The following is a 17,791-nucleotide window of genomic DNA, read 5'->3' on the forward strand; positions in this document are numbered from 1 at the left end:
CTTCTAGTTGTGAAGCTGAGTACAAGGCAGCTTTCACAGCTACGGTTGAGCGTGTGTGGCTCAGATGGCTTATGGTGGCTGACTTGGGTGTTGGACAGGAGTCTGCAACCTCTATCTACACTGACAGTCAAAGTGCATTGGCAGTTGTGAGAAACCCAGTTTTTCATGCTCGCACAAAGCACATTGAGGTGCATTATCACTATGTCAGGGAGAGACTCTCAGCAGGAGAGATCAGCTTGGCATATGTGCCAACACAGGACAACCTCGCCGATCTTTTCACAAAGGCGCTTCCTCGTAAGAAGTTTGAAGCTTTCCGCAAAGCTTTGGGCTTGCTTCCCTTTGTGGACTGATCTACTTCGGACATGGCACTTCCCTATACATGAGTGCCAGCTCTCGTTCACACCATCACTCCCAGGGGGGATTTGTTGCCACATATATAGGCAGTGATGTGTATGAACACACTTAGGACCACCGGGGCACTTTTTTCCTCCTTAGAAAGTTTTTTCTCTCGGCTTGTATATACGCCCATCCTTCTAGGGCTAACTTATCTTTGTACATTGACATAATCTAATACACTGTATGTTGTGTGCATTCTTGCTTCTTCTTCTCTAAGCTTTGTGTGCTTTCCTCCAACCCTAATTCCAACATTATGTACATGTATATATATATATAATGTGTGTATATATATATATATATATATATATATTACGCTGAAAATTTGAGAATCAAATTTGGTGAAAATGATAATTTAAAAAATGGAGAAAAATAAATAGTGCCGAAAATTGGCGAATGGAAAATTAAATTTTGCCAGCCTGTCTTCGATTCTTTCCACCCGTTGCTGCCGAGTTCTAGATTGCCACTGCCATAACATCTACCTACTACACCTGTGCCTAGCTTCTACTCCTGTTTCGCGTCTTTCGCTTGTAGCTGCCCCACAGCGTTCCGCCAATGTTCAGCAATAGCGTACGTCTTGCATTACAGGCTGGCTCATCTTTCGCTAGCTGCCAGAGCGCTGGCTCATCTTCGCGTTCAGCAACAATAGCCGCGTCTTGCACTACGGGTGGCTCATCTTCGCATTCAGGTGCAATAGCGTCTTGCAGTACAGGCTCATCTTTGCGAGCTGTCTACCATAGCTTCACGCCACTGTTTAGCAAATAGCGTCTTGCACTACGTACAGGCTGGCTCATCGATCTTCGCTATCTCATCTTTCGCTAGCTGCCCCACAGCGCTGGCTCATCTTTGTGTTCACAGCAATAGCGTCTTGCACTACAGGCTGGCTCATCTTCGTGTTCAGCAATAGCGTCTTGCACTACAGGCTAGCTCATCTTCGCGTTCAGCAATAGCATCTTGCAGTACAGACGTACGATAGCACTCATCTTCAGTAATACGTCTTGCATAGACGTGCCACTACCTTATACATCTAGCTAGCTCTTCCATCGCTAGTCACGGCCAGCACTACAGTTCTGGCACAGTTCTCTTTTGTCGCTAGCCCCACGGCCAACGCTACAGTTGTGCCACAGTAATTCTGCCAGCGCTACTCAATATTGTGTTTAGCCACACCTTATGCCTCTGCAAATGATGATTGCATTATAGCGACCTGCAACTCATGTGCCATAGTTGCCACCATGTTGACAAACCTGCTTGTACTCATAGCTGCATCAACATCGTTGGAAATTACCTGCGAGCTTGTCTGTCGACCAGAGTACCTGTGATTGCATCCAAGCTCCAGAGAGAGTGCGAGAGATAGTGCTGACCTAGAGTGCGGGGATCTGAGAGTTTACGCCTGTGACCTAATCAGTGCCTATATATATAACATCCAGGTTAGTACTATACCAATGGTTGTGCTTTTAATTTTAATACTTGGAAAAGTCTTTGTATTTTGAAATCCTTGCCTTTCAATCCTTTAACTCCAAAGCTTTCCTAAAGCCTATGTTCTTATTTTTTAAATGAAAAGCCTTGAAAGAACTACTTAATATTAAATAAACAAAAGGATGTATGCCATTGTTGAACAAGGCTATGGAAGATGAACTCAAACATTTTTTTCATCTTCAAATTGGGTTGTATTCTCTTTCACAAGTTCTTGCGCAAGAAAGATCCCATTAATAGTACACCCACTCAAGGCTGATCCACATAAAACATTTGAGTTTTAAGCACCCAATCTCACAGCGACCAAACTACCAAAGATATATATATATATATATATACACATATATATGTATATCTATGTATATACTTGTATATGTGTACATATATATATATATATATATATATATATATATATATTCTTATTTACATATGTATACCTTTGTTTTTGTAAAGATTACATACTCTGGTTATATGTGAATATTTTGATCATACTATTGATATATATTTTGTGTTTTTGTAAACATTTATAAACTTATTAACTTAGTACAGATGGAGCTCGTGTCTCATGCAACCTCAAGGATTAGATGTGCTTGTAATTACAAATGTAGACGAACAAATCAAGGATGGCAGCTTGTTAGTAAAAGTACTTTTTATGAGCATTGTCATCATGATTTAATTGGAAATGTTTATCAAGATGTTCCAAGGGCGGCTGTCTGAAGAAGCACAGCCAAGTGTTTTACCAGTTGAAAATATTGAAAGAGAAGAAATCAATCAAAGAAATCTAAACTCTTCTATAAGGCCTCAAACGAGGCAAAGAAACTCTCTTTCAAGGCCTCAAAGGAGGCAAAGAAATATTTGGTGTGATTGCAATTTGTATTGTCATGGAGGACACAATGTTCCTCCATCTACATTTTCAAGACACCAAAAGTTAAAGAATAGATTTATTGGACTTAAAGGTAACCTAGAATTATCTCCTCCTAGAGATATACCTGACCAAAGAGATATTGAAATGAATGTAGATTGAAATGAATGTAGCTTCAATGCATGCGAATACATGTTTTGAGAGCATTGATGAAGAAGAGATCCCTTCAAATATAAACCTAGAACATGAACCTAGTTTGGAGGAGCCACAAGGTATTCGCTTGGAGGACAAGATAATAGAAAGAATTGTAGACCTTCAATCCCTTTGGGGATGATCATCAAGTCTCAATTGATTTACAAAATAAGATGCTTCATTTGCTTCATTTACAAAAAAGAGTCTCTTAGTAAACTGTTAGTGCAACTACCATCATCTTGGGATGGAGATCTTGATGATGGTATCCAAGTTCCTTCTTGTTGGGACCAACTAAATTCATTGTTTAAAGGTCTTGAAACGGTGTCTGTACAACGATACAAGATATGCATGGGAGTAGATGGAAATATTCATAAGCCTGAGCTACTTTATCCGAGTAATGAGGATAATTATATTGGAAATCATGTGTATTATAATTGTAGTTGAGAAGGCAATAAAAAGAAACTCAAGCGCGATTGTGGAACTTGTTGTGAGAAGTGTAAAGTTTGTGGTGCTCCAAGAAAAGAAATGCTCGCGCAATTACATTCCTATTCATGATGAACAAATCAAATTGCTAGTCAAGAGTAGAAGCTTTTGTCACATGACTTTATGAGTATGTGGCGCATGAAACAAAGATGGTTAGGCAAAGACTCATGCGAACAATTAGAAAGCATTCATGATTTTTGGGATGGATCTAAATGTTGAGATGTTCAAACCTTTTGGAAGCCTGTTGTTTGTGCAAATCCATGTTGCAAAAAGAAATACACCACCTTTCCTCAAAAGAATATTTCAAATATATTACCAACATCATGGATGGAGGATCGCCAAGAGTATAATTTTGTAGCTAAGCAATGTCGTCTACCAATTTAAACTTCAAAGAAAACATGCAAGGGAGATCCTAAAAATTTTACCTTATTGTTACATTGGGATGGTTTTCAAGCATCTAGGACAACTCAAAAAGATTGTGGAGCTGTTGAAATGAAGATTTTAAATGCTACATATGGTTCAAGCTTAGGAGTTTTACCCATTTTATTTATACCTTTTAGCTGTACAAAAAAATCTTTCGTAATTCAGGTGATGTTTTTGGTGCATTTTTGAAGCCATTAGTAGAAGAACTTGAAAGCTTATTCATTGATTGTATTGATGTGGTGTATAATTATCCCCTTGAAATAATTTTTGAGCATCCACATGAGGAAAAAAGGGAATGTAAGATAAGAGCTATGGTTATGATGGTTACTGGGGATCACCCAGTACAATGTAAACTTGGTCTTTTCAAAGATGGAGGGCAATCATTTTTGTCGAAGGGAAGCTAAAGCTACCTTAGATAATTGTAATCCAAGATTTATGGAAAAAATGTATGCAAGAAGGCAAGCATACATTACCCCTCCCGCACAATTCAGCTTTATAGCTGAGGCTGGTTCACTTGTTTTCATTCCTCTAGGATGGCCACATGTTGTTTATACAATTGAGAAATGCTTAGGGATTGGTGGATCCATGCTCACTTATGAGAGTCTTCATCAAATCTCTAATCGAAGGAATACGTTGGTGGATTTGTATCCTCAAGACAAAGTACCTTTGTTTGAGGATATAAAGGGCACTCTTGGACGTTTACATGGCTTCTCCTCATTAAATCTTGACTTTGAGTTTTTAGTTTGTAATGCATTCTTAGATGATTGATTAACAAAAGATAATAACCAAACACACAATGTTGTGGTACTTATTAGTAGTAAGAGAGGATGCAAGCCAGGAAAGACATTGAGACCCAAGCCAGGAAAACGAAAGACATTGAGACCCAATGTTGTGGTACTTATTAGTAGTAAGAGAGGATGCAAGCCAGGAAAGACATTGAGACCCAAGCCTATAACCACATTTGGAAAGAAGCCACATGGCAACAACAAACATTGCCAAGATCCTAAGCATGACCCTACAAAGAGCAAATATTGTAGAAGAAATTTATCTTCATATGCATATGGATTTCTATTATCTCCTGTTTGTAGAGTATGCTACAAGAGAGAAACCATGTAAACAAGTATTTTCATACTCCATAAATCATAATAAAACTATTTTCTCAACTACTATAGTGTTTTAAGTTTATTTCATTGCTTAGAGAAAATTATTGTAGATGTTTTTCGCATTACTATATTTCTGATTTTCTTTAATTTACACTCGTGAAAGTACTCTGTGTGCCTTATAGATTTTTATTATGTTTCACTTTAACAAAAAAAAATGTATTCCTATTTTTTGGGATAATTATTTAACTACACTTTATTCTTTAATTTGCACTTAGGAAAGTTTGTCATTGTTCCTTATGGACTTCTCTTGTGTTTCACTTAGGAAAAATACTTTTTTTGAATAATTATTCAACTACCTTACACCTTTAAATTTGCACTTGCGAAAGTATGTATTTTTACCTTGTAGACTTTTCTTGTGTTTCACTTATGCAAAACTTTCCACTTCTTTGATTTGCAGACAAGAAAGTTCACCTTTGTACCTTATGGATTCCTCTTGTGTTTCACTTAAGAAAAAATTTGTATACTTTTTTGGATAATTATTTTAACTACATCAATTCTTTAATTTTCACTCGTGAAAGTGCATCTTTGTGCCTTCACTCAGGAAAAATTATGCCTTATGGATTTGTCTTACGTTTCACTTAGAAAAAATTATACCTTATTGATTTGTCTTCTATTTCACTTAGGAAAAATTATGTAAAATTGTTTTTGGATAATTATTTAACTACACTTCATCCTCTTATTTACACTCTAGAAATTATGTCTTTGTGGCTTATAGAATTTTCTTATGTTTTACTTAAGAAAACATTTATATACTGATTTTTTTTGGAAAATTATTTAATTTCACTCCACCCTTTAATTTGTATCCATGAAAGTACATCTTCGTGCCTTATGCATTTTTATTATGTTTCACTTTAACAACAAAAAATAAATATTCATATTTTTTGGGATAATTATTTAACTACACTCCATTCTTTAATTTGCACTTGGGAAAGTTTGTCATTGTTCCTTATGGACTTCTCTTGTGTTTCGCTTAGGCAAAATACCTTTTTTTGGATAATTATTCAACTACATTACACCCTTCTCTTGTGTTTCTCTTAGGCAAAATACTTTTTTTTTATAATTATTCAACTACATTCCACCCTTTAATTTGTATCGCTTTAACTAAATTATGGACTTCTCTTGTGTTTCACTTAGGTAAAATACTTTTTTTGGATAATTATTCAACTACATTCCACCCTTTAATTTGTATCCATGAAAGTACATCTTCGTGCCTTATGCATTTTTATTATGTTTCACTTTAACAACAAAAAATAAATATTCATATTTTTTGGGATAATTATTTAACTACACTCCATTCTTTAATTTGCACTTGGGAAAGTTTGTCATTGTTCCTTATGGACTTCTCTTGTCTTTTGCTTAGGCAAAATACTTTTTTTTGGATAATTATTCAACTACATTACACCCTTAAATTTGCACTTGCGAAAGTATGTCTTTTTGCCTTGTAGATTTTCTTGTGTTTCACCATAAAATTTACACTTGTGAAAGTTTGTCATTGTGTCTTATGGACTTCTCTTGTGTTTCATTAGGTAGAAAAGTTTTTTTGGATAATTATTTACACCTTTAAATTTGCATTTGCAAAAGTATATATTTTTACTTTTTATACTTTTCTTGTGTTTCACTTATGCAAAGCTTTCCACTTCTTTGATTTGCACTCAAGAAAGTACATCTTTGTACCTTATGGATTCCTTTTGTGTCTCACTTAAGAAAAATTTTGTATATTTTTTGGATAATTATTTTAACTACACCAATTCTTTAATTTGCACTTGTGGAAGTACGTCTTTGTGCCTTATGGATTTGTCTTCTTTTTCACTTAGGAAAAATTATGCCTTATGATTTGTCTTATGTTTCACTTAGAAAAAATTATACCTTATGGATTTGTCTTGTATTTCACTTAGGAAATATTATGTAAACTTATTTTTGGATAATTATTTAACTACACTCCATCCTCTTATTTTCATTCTTAAAAGTATGTCTTTGTATCTTATGAATTTTATTATGTTTCACTTAAGGAAAAAACTATATACTGATTTTTTGGATAATTATTTAACTGCATTCCACCCTATAATTTGTATCCACCATGAAAGTACATCTTTGTGCCTAATGGATTTATCTTGTGTCGTCTCACTTATGCAAAATTTTGTATACTTATTTTACTTGGATAATTTTATACTCATGAAAGTATGTCTTTGTTCCTTATGGATTTCTGTCGTATTTCACTCAAGATAAATTTTAAATACTTATTCTATTTAGATAAAGTACTCCTTTATGCCTTTAATAAGTTCATGCTATTAATAGCTTTATGCATATACCTATATATAAAAGCATACTGGTCTTTACACGTTAGATTTTGTGTATAAGTAAGAGTGCCCTTACATATAGTGCTATGTATAAAGTTGATGAAGTTAATTTATGGTTCTTGTACATTATGTATAAGGGTATAAGGATAATGAGTATACATATGGTATTTGACCTTACATGTTTTATGACATTTTGTTTCATTAGGGATATTTGGTGATGGAATCTTTGAGAGGTGTTGAGATTGCCTCATATCTTCAACAAATGATGACACAAACTCCTAAAGAAGCAATAAAAAGGCTTCATCAATTAAGAGATACGAGTAGAGTATCAAGCATCTCCAATGATAGAATTACTTCTAAAGAGAGTGAACCTCTTTACATGAGTCCTCTTAGCATGCCTTGTAGCACTTTGGATACCCCAATATATGATCAAATATTTTGTGCTCCTCCTAAGCTTTTGCAGAGAGACAATGAGAAGTTATATGGAAGATCTTACCTTAAAAAGTTCTATCTCGATCAACATCAATTATTACAAGCCAATTATGGCCTTGTGCGTAGTAACTTGTTTTAAAGATATGAAATATCTTGTTAGTTATATACATCTAATAGATAGCCTGGATGCCTTAGATTTAGATATTTCTGCTTTTGCAAGAACCATTGGAGCCCTGCCGTTATAGAATTGGATAAGAGAATCGTGTGGACTCTTAATTCAGTACCAAGATCACATCCTGAGTTAGGCTTGTAAGTAAACATTCAAAGCACATTTCTCTAGTATTTATGGCTCCTTGAAGTTGACAATGTATCTTATTATGAAAGCTTATTTATTATGCAGGTGTATAAAAAGGCTTCTTCATGTTCTTGGTTCCCTATATATAGAGACAATGAACTGTACAAATCAGAGGTCAAGCCTGTTCAAGTGCCCAAGCAAGGAGACTCACACTCCTATGGATGGAGATCGATGATACATGCAGAATATATTCTCCAGAGTCTCTTCTCCATGAATCCCTTCATGTCCAAGGTAAGTGAAAGAATCATTGGGTGGACATTGATTTAGCTAGATTTACGGTTTGACATTGTGAATTTTGTTTTTTCAAACCGCATTATAGAATTATGATAGTAACTATGTGGAGCGGTATAGAGTGACCATGATATGATTAATACTAAAGAATAGCACAGAGATGTCTGAGGAGAACCAGCCGAAATTCCCTGATCCTGCAGACGTCGAGGTGCTCCTTCAAGCTGTAGGGACAAGGCAAAGTCCTCTGAGCACATAGAGGCAGAGCCAAGGTCCAATGTGGAGGTTAACATTGAACATCCCAAGGCTGATAAGGTAGAGCAAGCTGAAGAGACAGAGCCGAAGCCTGAAGAGAAAAAAGACGAGAAGCAGACTGTAGAGGCTGAGGCGGGACCTAGTAGGGAGGCAAACAATGATTGGTCCCTGATTAATTAAAAATCTTGTTTTTGGAACCATTTCATATGCAATCTATTTAATGAGAGTCATGGTATCTGAATGTGTGATTTCACCTCACTGTCCTAAAAGGTTCATAGCCAGTCCAAATCTTTGACAAGAAGCAGAGAATAATTGATGACAGCCAGTCCAAAGCATCCTCTAGTAAAGTAGATACGAGACATGATATCAAGTCTCTTATTAACTCCCAAAAGCTTCGTAGTATGGAAAATAGTTGATGGGTACCATACCATCGTCAAGCAAACAAGATGATGTAGGTATTTATGTACTCCCTGCAAAGTAACAAGCATGGCTAAAACCCTAACGACTTAAAAAAAAATGGGCAATAGAGTTGATGGGAGACCAAGAAGGCGAATTGTGTGCTGTTTTCCCAATGCTTGAAGCACCTTAATAATATACCCCAAAATAAAAAGGAAGAAGAAGAAAATTAGGAGCGGGTCCAGGGGAGCAAGAGGAGGAGTAAAACGAACGAAGAGGTGTTTTCTGGGGCATGGTGCTATCTGTTATTACAATTTATATTTGCAGACATAAGCATAACCGCATGTGGCCGGGGGTGAAGAAGGGGGCGCTTGGTGGAAGGCTTGGAGAAGGAGGAGGAGGGCGGCCATGACGATGATGATGACGATGACGATGATGCCCACGCCGAGCAAACCAGGCACAAGCAAGAGCGTAGAAGTCGAGCAAAGGAATACAAAAGGCCAAGCAGAGCAAGGCTCCGCCGCCACACCACCACCACCTGCACACGTACATGCCCTTATCTCTACCCCTGCGTTATGATGATAATAAGAGCGGCTGCACATACAGCACACCATCATACTTGAGAAGAACTTCCTGTATATATATATATATATATATATATAGCCTTCTCCCGTTCTATTATTCCTTGACTAGAAAAAGAGGCTGCTTGCTTGACTAGAAAAAGAGGCTACTTGCTTGTGAAATCCCAGGTCGTGGATTCGAATCTAATATTTTTACATCACTTCTCTTACTTTGCATTATACTTCTCGTTTTCATTTCTTGCCCCGTAAAGATAACTATGAATTTGATAATCGATTGACTCAGTGCAACCCACAACTCTTTTATTCCACATAATTTGAAGCTCAACTAGCATAACAATGGTTGCCTACGCTATCATAAATTTCAAAAAATTTACACCACATTCTTTCATCTAATAAATCCAATCCTAAAGGTCAAGGTACATGTCCAATAATTCAATCCTAAAGGTCAAGGGACATGTCTACTAACACAGAAAGGGACATGTCTAATAATAGAGAAAGGAAGAAGATGTCCTTTTTCCATACTGCAGAATTTCTCCACCTTGTTTTTTTATCATCGAAAAGTTTTTAATTGGGTTAACTTTCATGCTATTCACAGCAGCTTGTATATTTAAGGGGTTGAAGTACCATTTCATATTTAAGGGGTTGAAGTGCCATTGGGTTAACTTTCATGCTATTCACAGCTTGTATATTTAAGGGGTTGAAGTACCATTTCATATTTAAGGGGTTGAAGTGCCATTGGGTTAACTTTCATGCTATTCACAGCTTGTATATTTAAGGGGTTGAAGTGCCATTGGGTTAACTTTCATGCTATTCACCACTTGTATATTTAAGGGGTTGAACTGCTAGGAGTTTGTCGTGTACTCAGTTATATATATATATATATATATATATATATATATATATATATATATATATATATATATAAACCATCATGCATAATCTAACACAAAAGAGATCCATAACGGTACCTTTAGATTCAATAAAATAAATAGTTTATTCAACTTGTCTTTTTTTTTAACACGAAGATAATAAGATAAATAACTTAACACCCGGCTTTTTCATGGATACATCGACAATCAAATTCTGCTTCTTGAGGCGACCCAAACTTAAAAATGAGAAGATAGAGCAATTCCTCTGTATAAATAAATTTTGAACTGTAAGTTCCTACTTTGTTGAAACATACAACCACTAGCTTCTAGTTAAAAGAATGTGAAATGGTTACGTGCATGATAGTACTCCTTCTAAAAGGTTCATCGTAGTAGACAGAAGCTAATGATTCCTCTAGTAAACAAGATATAAAACATGATATCAAGCCCTCATTGTTCCAAAAGCTTAAGGTCTATTATTCTAAAGTTAATTGGTCTTATTATCCTAAGTTCATGCATTTATATACCTCTCATATGCTATGAACCTTCGAATTCCTTATTCTATACCCCCATGTAATATGGTACTTAACAAATTGTCATGGAAAAACGTAAGGGAATCAATCCTTTATGCAATCTAACCTATGATAGCAATTTCACAATCTTAGTATCGTCTTGTAGCATAGCTCTATTCATCATGCACATTACTTCATATGAATCTTACACCAATCCTCTTCTATTTACTCATAGAAATACTTGTTGAGTTCGATTATCTTTAACCCTGCTATCCCTATTTTTTGACCTAATTTTGCTCTAGCTCATGATTCCTTGTAGCCAAGGGTTTGCTTGATGGTACCATACCATCCTTAGTTGGCGAATTGTGTGATATTTTCCCAATGCTTGAAGCACCTTAATACAAAAAAAAAAAGAGGAAGGGGAGCAACAGGAGGAATAGAACGAACGAAGAGGTGTTTGCTGGTGGTGTGGAGGTGTGCTATCTGTTATTACAGTATTTGTAGGAATAATCATAACCATAATAATTGCATGTGGCCGGGGGGGTGAAGAAGGGGGCACTTGGTAGAAGGCGTGGAGGAGGAGGAGGAGGGCGGCCACCACGATGACGCCCACGCCCACGCCCACGCGCCCAACGGTGCAAGGCGTCTCTTTGAGCGGAGCCAGCAAAACAGGCGCCAGAAGGAGCGTAGAAGTCACGCAAAGGAGTACAAGAGGCCACGCAGGGGAAGGCTCCGCCGACACACCACCACCACCACACGTACATGCCCTTGTCCCTACCCCTGCGTTTTGATGATAATAAGAGCGGCTGCAACGACAGCGCCATTCCATCATACTTGAGAGAAGAACTTCCTGTGTAATTAAGCGTTGCTGACGCTCAAGCCTCAAAGCCAGTGTATGTATGTGTCCGGTGTCGTCTTCTCGACTCCACCTACCCGTTCTATTATTTCTCGAAGCGGGCCCAAAACCCATCTTGTCATGTATAGTAGTGGGGTCCCGCAGGCAGCTCAAAGTGGCCGCAGAGACATTGGAAGGACTTGTTGCTACTGCTTGTGAAATCCCCACGTAGTGGATTTGAATCTAGTATTCTTACATCACTTCTCTTACACTTCTTACGGCAGTCTTTCGTGAGGAACACTTTACCGCAACACTTGGAAAAAAATCTAGATGTGAAAGGATGTGCATTGTGAACCAAACAAATCTCTGTCACCTTAAAAAGAGTGGGTTTCTATGTCACCTTCAAAAAGAGTGGGTTTCTATCCGCCCTCACATGCCTCCTAAAGAATAATAATAAAGCAAGACAATAGGCACATGCTAGTCACGGTTGGTAGAGAGAATGAGTCAAGGTTGGTAGAGACAATGCCAACCGATAGCAATATTCATTAGGATATTTTGGAGGTCATTCGTAGGGCCTTGTAAAAAAATAATCGATTCTTATTTTCTCTCTCTAGAAAAAATCTTGAAATATTAAAATAAAGAGAATGTAAAAGTCATAAAAAAGTACTCTCTGAGCTAGAGAGGTAAATTCTCTCCCAAGCGCCTGTCTTAAAGTTCGTTGGAACCTGAGGCTCCTTAAAAAAATAAAAAAATAAAAAAATTCAATCACGATTCACAACTACTACTACTTGTTTTTTGCATTATACTTCTCGTTTTCATTTCCTACCGTAAAGATAACTATGAATTTGATGCACGATTGACTTAGTGAAACCCACATTTCTTTTGCACCACATAATTTGATGCTCAACTAGAATAACATTGGTTGCATATGCTATCATATATTTCGAGAAATTTACACCACATAATAAATTAAATCCTAAAGGTAAAGGGACATGTCCAATAATTCAATCCTAAAGGTCAAAGGCTACCACAGAAAGGAAGAAAATCTTGAAAAGTAAGAAGATATCCTTCCATACCGTAACATTTATCCACAAAAAAAAAACCTTATTTTTTGGGTTAACTTTCCTGTTATTCATAGCTTGTATATTTAAGGGGTTGAACTGTCAGAAGTTTGTGCTTTACTGGAGTTATACACACACACACACACACACACACATACACACACACACTTAAAATAATAATAAATCCATCATACATAATCAAACACAAAAGAGATCCATAACGGTACCTTTAGATTTGAAAAAATAAATAGTTTATTCAGCTCTTTTTTAAAGATGAAGATAATAAGATAAATAACTTAACACACGGCTTTTTCTTCATAATAAATAATGGATACATCTACAATCAGATTTGCTTCCTGAGGGGACCCAAACTTAAAAATGAGAAGATAGAACATCTCCTCCGTATATATATATATATATATATGTATATATATATATATGTATATATATATATATGTATATATATATATGTATACATATGTATATATATATACATATATATATATGTATACATATGTATATATATATACATATATATATATATGTATACATATGTATATATATATACATACATATATATATATATATATATATATATATATATATATATATATGTATATATATATATATATATATATATATCAATTTTGAACTGTAAGTTCCTACTGACAGTGTATTGAAATATACAGCCACAGCTAGCTTCTAGTTAAAAGAATGTGAAAGGGTTACGCGAAGCACCACTCCTCAAGTTATCTTTTAGAAGGATTCAGAAATCAAGCATCTCTTTGAAGCTCTCGACTTGTTTCCCTTAGTTGGGAGATCTCTAGCTTGTGAAGTATGATTGGTCCTCCCTGATTTAAAAATCTTGTTTTTAGAACCACCATCAACTCTATTACCCTCTATTGCCATTTTTTTAAGTCGTTAGGTTTTTAGCCATGCTTCTTACTTTGCAGGGAGTACATAAAGACCTACATCATCTTGTTTGCTTGACGATGGTATGGTACCCATCAACTATTTTCCATACTACGAAGCTTTTGGGATTTAATGAGGGACTTGATATCATGTCTCGTATCTAGTTTACTAGAGGATGCTTTGGACTGCTGGCTGTCATTAATTATTTTCTGCTTCTTGGCAAAGATTTGGACTTGCTATGAACCTTTTAGGACAGTGAGGTGAAATCACACATTCAGATACCATGACTCTCATTAGATAGATTGCATATGAAATAACCAAAAAAAAAAAAGAAGAAGAAAATTAGGAGCGGGTCCAGGGGAGCAAGAGGAGGAGTAAAACAAACGAAGAGGTGTTTGCTGGGGCAGGGTGCTTGCGATCTGTTATTACAATTTATATTTGCAGACATAAACCATATGGCCGAGGGTGAAGAAGGGGGAGCTTGGTGGAAGGCTTGGAGGAGGAGGAGGAGGGCGGCCATGACGATGACGCTGACGCCCACGCCCACGCCGAGCAAACCAGGCGCCAGCAAGAGCGTAGAAGTCAAGCAAAGAAATACAAAAGGCCAAGCAGGGCAAGGCTCCGGCCGCCACACCACCACCACCATCACCACCTGCACACGTACATGCCCTTATCCCTACCCCTGCGTTATGATGATAATAAGAGCGGCTGCACCGACAGCACACCATTGTACTTAAGAACTTCCTGTACTTAAGAAGAACTTCCTGTATATATATATATATATATCGCCTTCTCCTACCATATATATATATATATATGTATATATATATATATATATATGTATATGTATATATATATATATGTATATGTATATATATATATATATATATGTCGCCTTCTCCCGTTCTATTATTTCTTGACTAGAAAAAGAGGCTGCTTGCTCGACTAGAAAAAGAGGCTAAAAGACTACCCTTCTTACACTACTCACTCCTGAGGAACACTTTACCGTAACACTCAGAAAAAATTCTACATGTGTAAGGATGTGCATTGTGAACCCCCAAAAAAATTCTACACATGTAAGGATGTGCATTGTGAACCTCCCAAAAAAAAAATCTATGTCACCTTCAAAAAAACAGTGCTTTATTATTTTTCCTAAGGAATAATAATAAAGCAAGACCATAGGCACATGCGAGTCATCAAGGTTGGTAGAAACTCTTAAGAAAAAATAATAAAGCAAGACCATAGGCACATGTCAGTCAAGGTTGGTAGAGACTCCTAAGGAAAAATAATAAAGCAAGACCATAAGCATATGCCAATAAAGCAAAACAATAGGCACCTGCCAGTCAAGGTTGGTAGAGAGAATGCCAACAACAAATAGTAATATCCTTATGTATAAAAGATGACTTTTTTTTAAAGTAGATTTTCTTTGACGCAGCATTTACCTTTGTAAGCTAGATTAGAAATGTCAAAATCTGTGTCAAGCCAAGAAACCCTCCCTTTTTTTTGGGCAATTCTCAGTCAGTAATACTATGACACAACTTTTACAATTCAATCACGATTCACAGCTACAACAGATACGTGCTCTTTGCATTATACTTCTCGTTTTCATTTCTTGCCGTTAAGATAACTATGAATTTGATGCTCGATTGACTTAGTGCAACCCACAACTCTTTTATTCCACATAATTTGAAGCTCAACTAGCATAACATTGGTTGCCTACGCTATGATAAATTTCAAAAAATTTACACCACATTAATCGAATCCTAAAGGTCAAGAGACATGTCCAATAATTCAATCCTAAAGGTCAAGGGACATGTCTAATAATAGAGAGAGGAAGAAGATGTCCTTTTTCCATACTGTAAAATTTCTCCACCTTGTTTTTTTATCATCGAACAGTTGGGTTTTTAATTGGGTTAACTTTCATGCTATTCACAGCAGCTTGTATATTACTTCGAATTCCTTATTCTATACTCCCATGTAATATGGTATTTAACAAATTGTCATGGAAAAACGTAAGGGAATCAATTCTTTACGCAATCTAACCTATGATAGCAATTTCATAATCTTAACAAATTGTCATGGAAAAACGTAAGTACTCCCTGCAAAGTAAGAAGCATGGCTAAAAACCTGACGACAGAGAAAATGCAATGGACAATAGTTGGCGAATTGTGTGCTGTTTTTCCAATGCTTGAAGCACCTTAATAAGAAAAGAAAAAGAAAATTAAGAGCGGAGCAACAGGAGGAATAGAACGAACGAAGAGGTGTTTGCTGGTGGTGTGGAGGTGTGCTATCTGTTATTACAGTATTTGTAGGAATAATCATAACCATAATAATTGCATGTGGCCGGGGGTGAAGAAGGGGGCACTTGGTCGAAGGCGTGGAGGAGGAGGAGGAGGAGGAGGAGGGCGGCCACCACGATGACGCCCACGCCCACGCCCACGCCCACGTCCACGCCCACGCGCCCAACAGTGCAAGGCGTCTCTTTGAGCGGAGCCAGCAAAACAGGCGCCAGAAGGAGCGTAGAAGTCACGCAAAGGAGTACAAGAGGCCACGCAGGGGAAGGCTCCGCCGACACACCACCACCACCACACGTACATGCCCTTGTCCCTACCCCTGCGTTTTGATGATAATAAGAGCGGCTGCAACGACAGCGCCATTCCATCATACTTGAGAGAAGAACTTCCTGTGTAATTAAGCGTTGCCGACGCTCAAGCCTCAGCCAGTGTATGCTATAATATATATATATATATATGTGTGTGTGTGTGTCGTCTTCTCGACTCCACCTACCCGTTCTATTATTTCTCCACTAGAAAAAGAATCTACACTTAACCACCCCCCTTGCCTTTCTCGGTTTGGTGAAATATAGCCCATAAAAAAATAGCTTAGTGTAATTTTGTTATAGGCATTTTAAAATTTTGTACGATCAAACTATTCAAAAACGGGCCCAAAACCCATCTTGTCATGTGTAGTAGTGGGCAACTCAAAGTGGCCGCAGACATTAGAAGGACTTGTTGCTACTAGTGGATTTCAATCTAGTATTCTTACATCACTTCTCTTACACTTCTTACGCGAGTCTTTCCTAAGGAACACTTTACCGTAACACTTGGAAAAAAATCTAGATGTGAAAGGATGTGCATTGTGAACTAAAAAAATCTATGTCCCCTTCAAAAAGAGTGGGTTGATATCGGCCCTAGCATTCCTCCTAAGGAATAATAATAGAGCAAGACAATAGGCACATGCCAGTCACGGTTGGTAGAGAGAATGAGTCAAGGTTGGTAGAGACAATGCCAACAGATAGCAATATTCTTGTGTATAGGACACAAGCAAAAAAGACAAAGACCTCCACCTTCCATCTTCAAGAAATTCCTTCATTCACATCTACAATAGAGGTGCTTAATTTGGGATGAATTAAAAATAACCCTTGAGAAGCTTTTCCAGGAAAAGATTATTTCATTAAGTCAAAAGAAAACGGCAACTTAAATAACCCTATTCAACTTCAGATGTATTAAAGAGAATACTTGAAAGTTGTTTCTTTCTTTTCCAATATAAACATCCTTCTACGTGATTTAAAAAACATATGAATGAAGTAAGATTACAACCCTCAATAGGGGCAACACAGCACGAAAAATTTTTCATACGAGGACTAAATACAAAAAGAGGGGGGAGGTCCCTCTCGGTGTCTTCCCCCTCGCCCCCTCTTCAAGTGAGGGGGCGAAGGGAATAGAGCCACACAAGAGAGGACTAAATACAAAAGTAGGTCCCTCTCCAAGTCTCCCCCCTCACTCCCTCTTCGAGCGAGGGGGAGGGGGGAATAGAGCCACACAAGGGAGATTGATACTATCAAACAAGTTAAAGCCCCCAAACACACATGGCCCCCCCAACACAACCCCCACCCCCCTCGGTAGGCTCGTGAAGGAGAGCGCTGGGCCCCAAGCGCACCAGAACAATGCAAAACATTATTGTATCCAATCTGAGTCACCAATGAGGTGCTCCCATTAAACATAAAGGGTGTGAATGATATCCATCCAAAGAAGCAAAGTCTCAACCGATGGTGTGACATATCTATCAATGG

This window comes from Cibotium barometz, chromosome 23 (genome assembly GCF_041138505.1).
Source record: "Cibotium barometz isolate CiBa-2024 chromosome 23, ASM4113850v1, whole genome shotgun sequence".
Classification (NCBI taxonomy): Eukaryota; Viridiplantae; Streptophyta; class Polypodiopsida; order Cyatheales; family Cibotiaceae; genus Cibotium; species Cibotium barometz.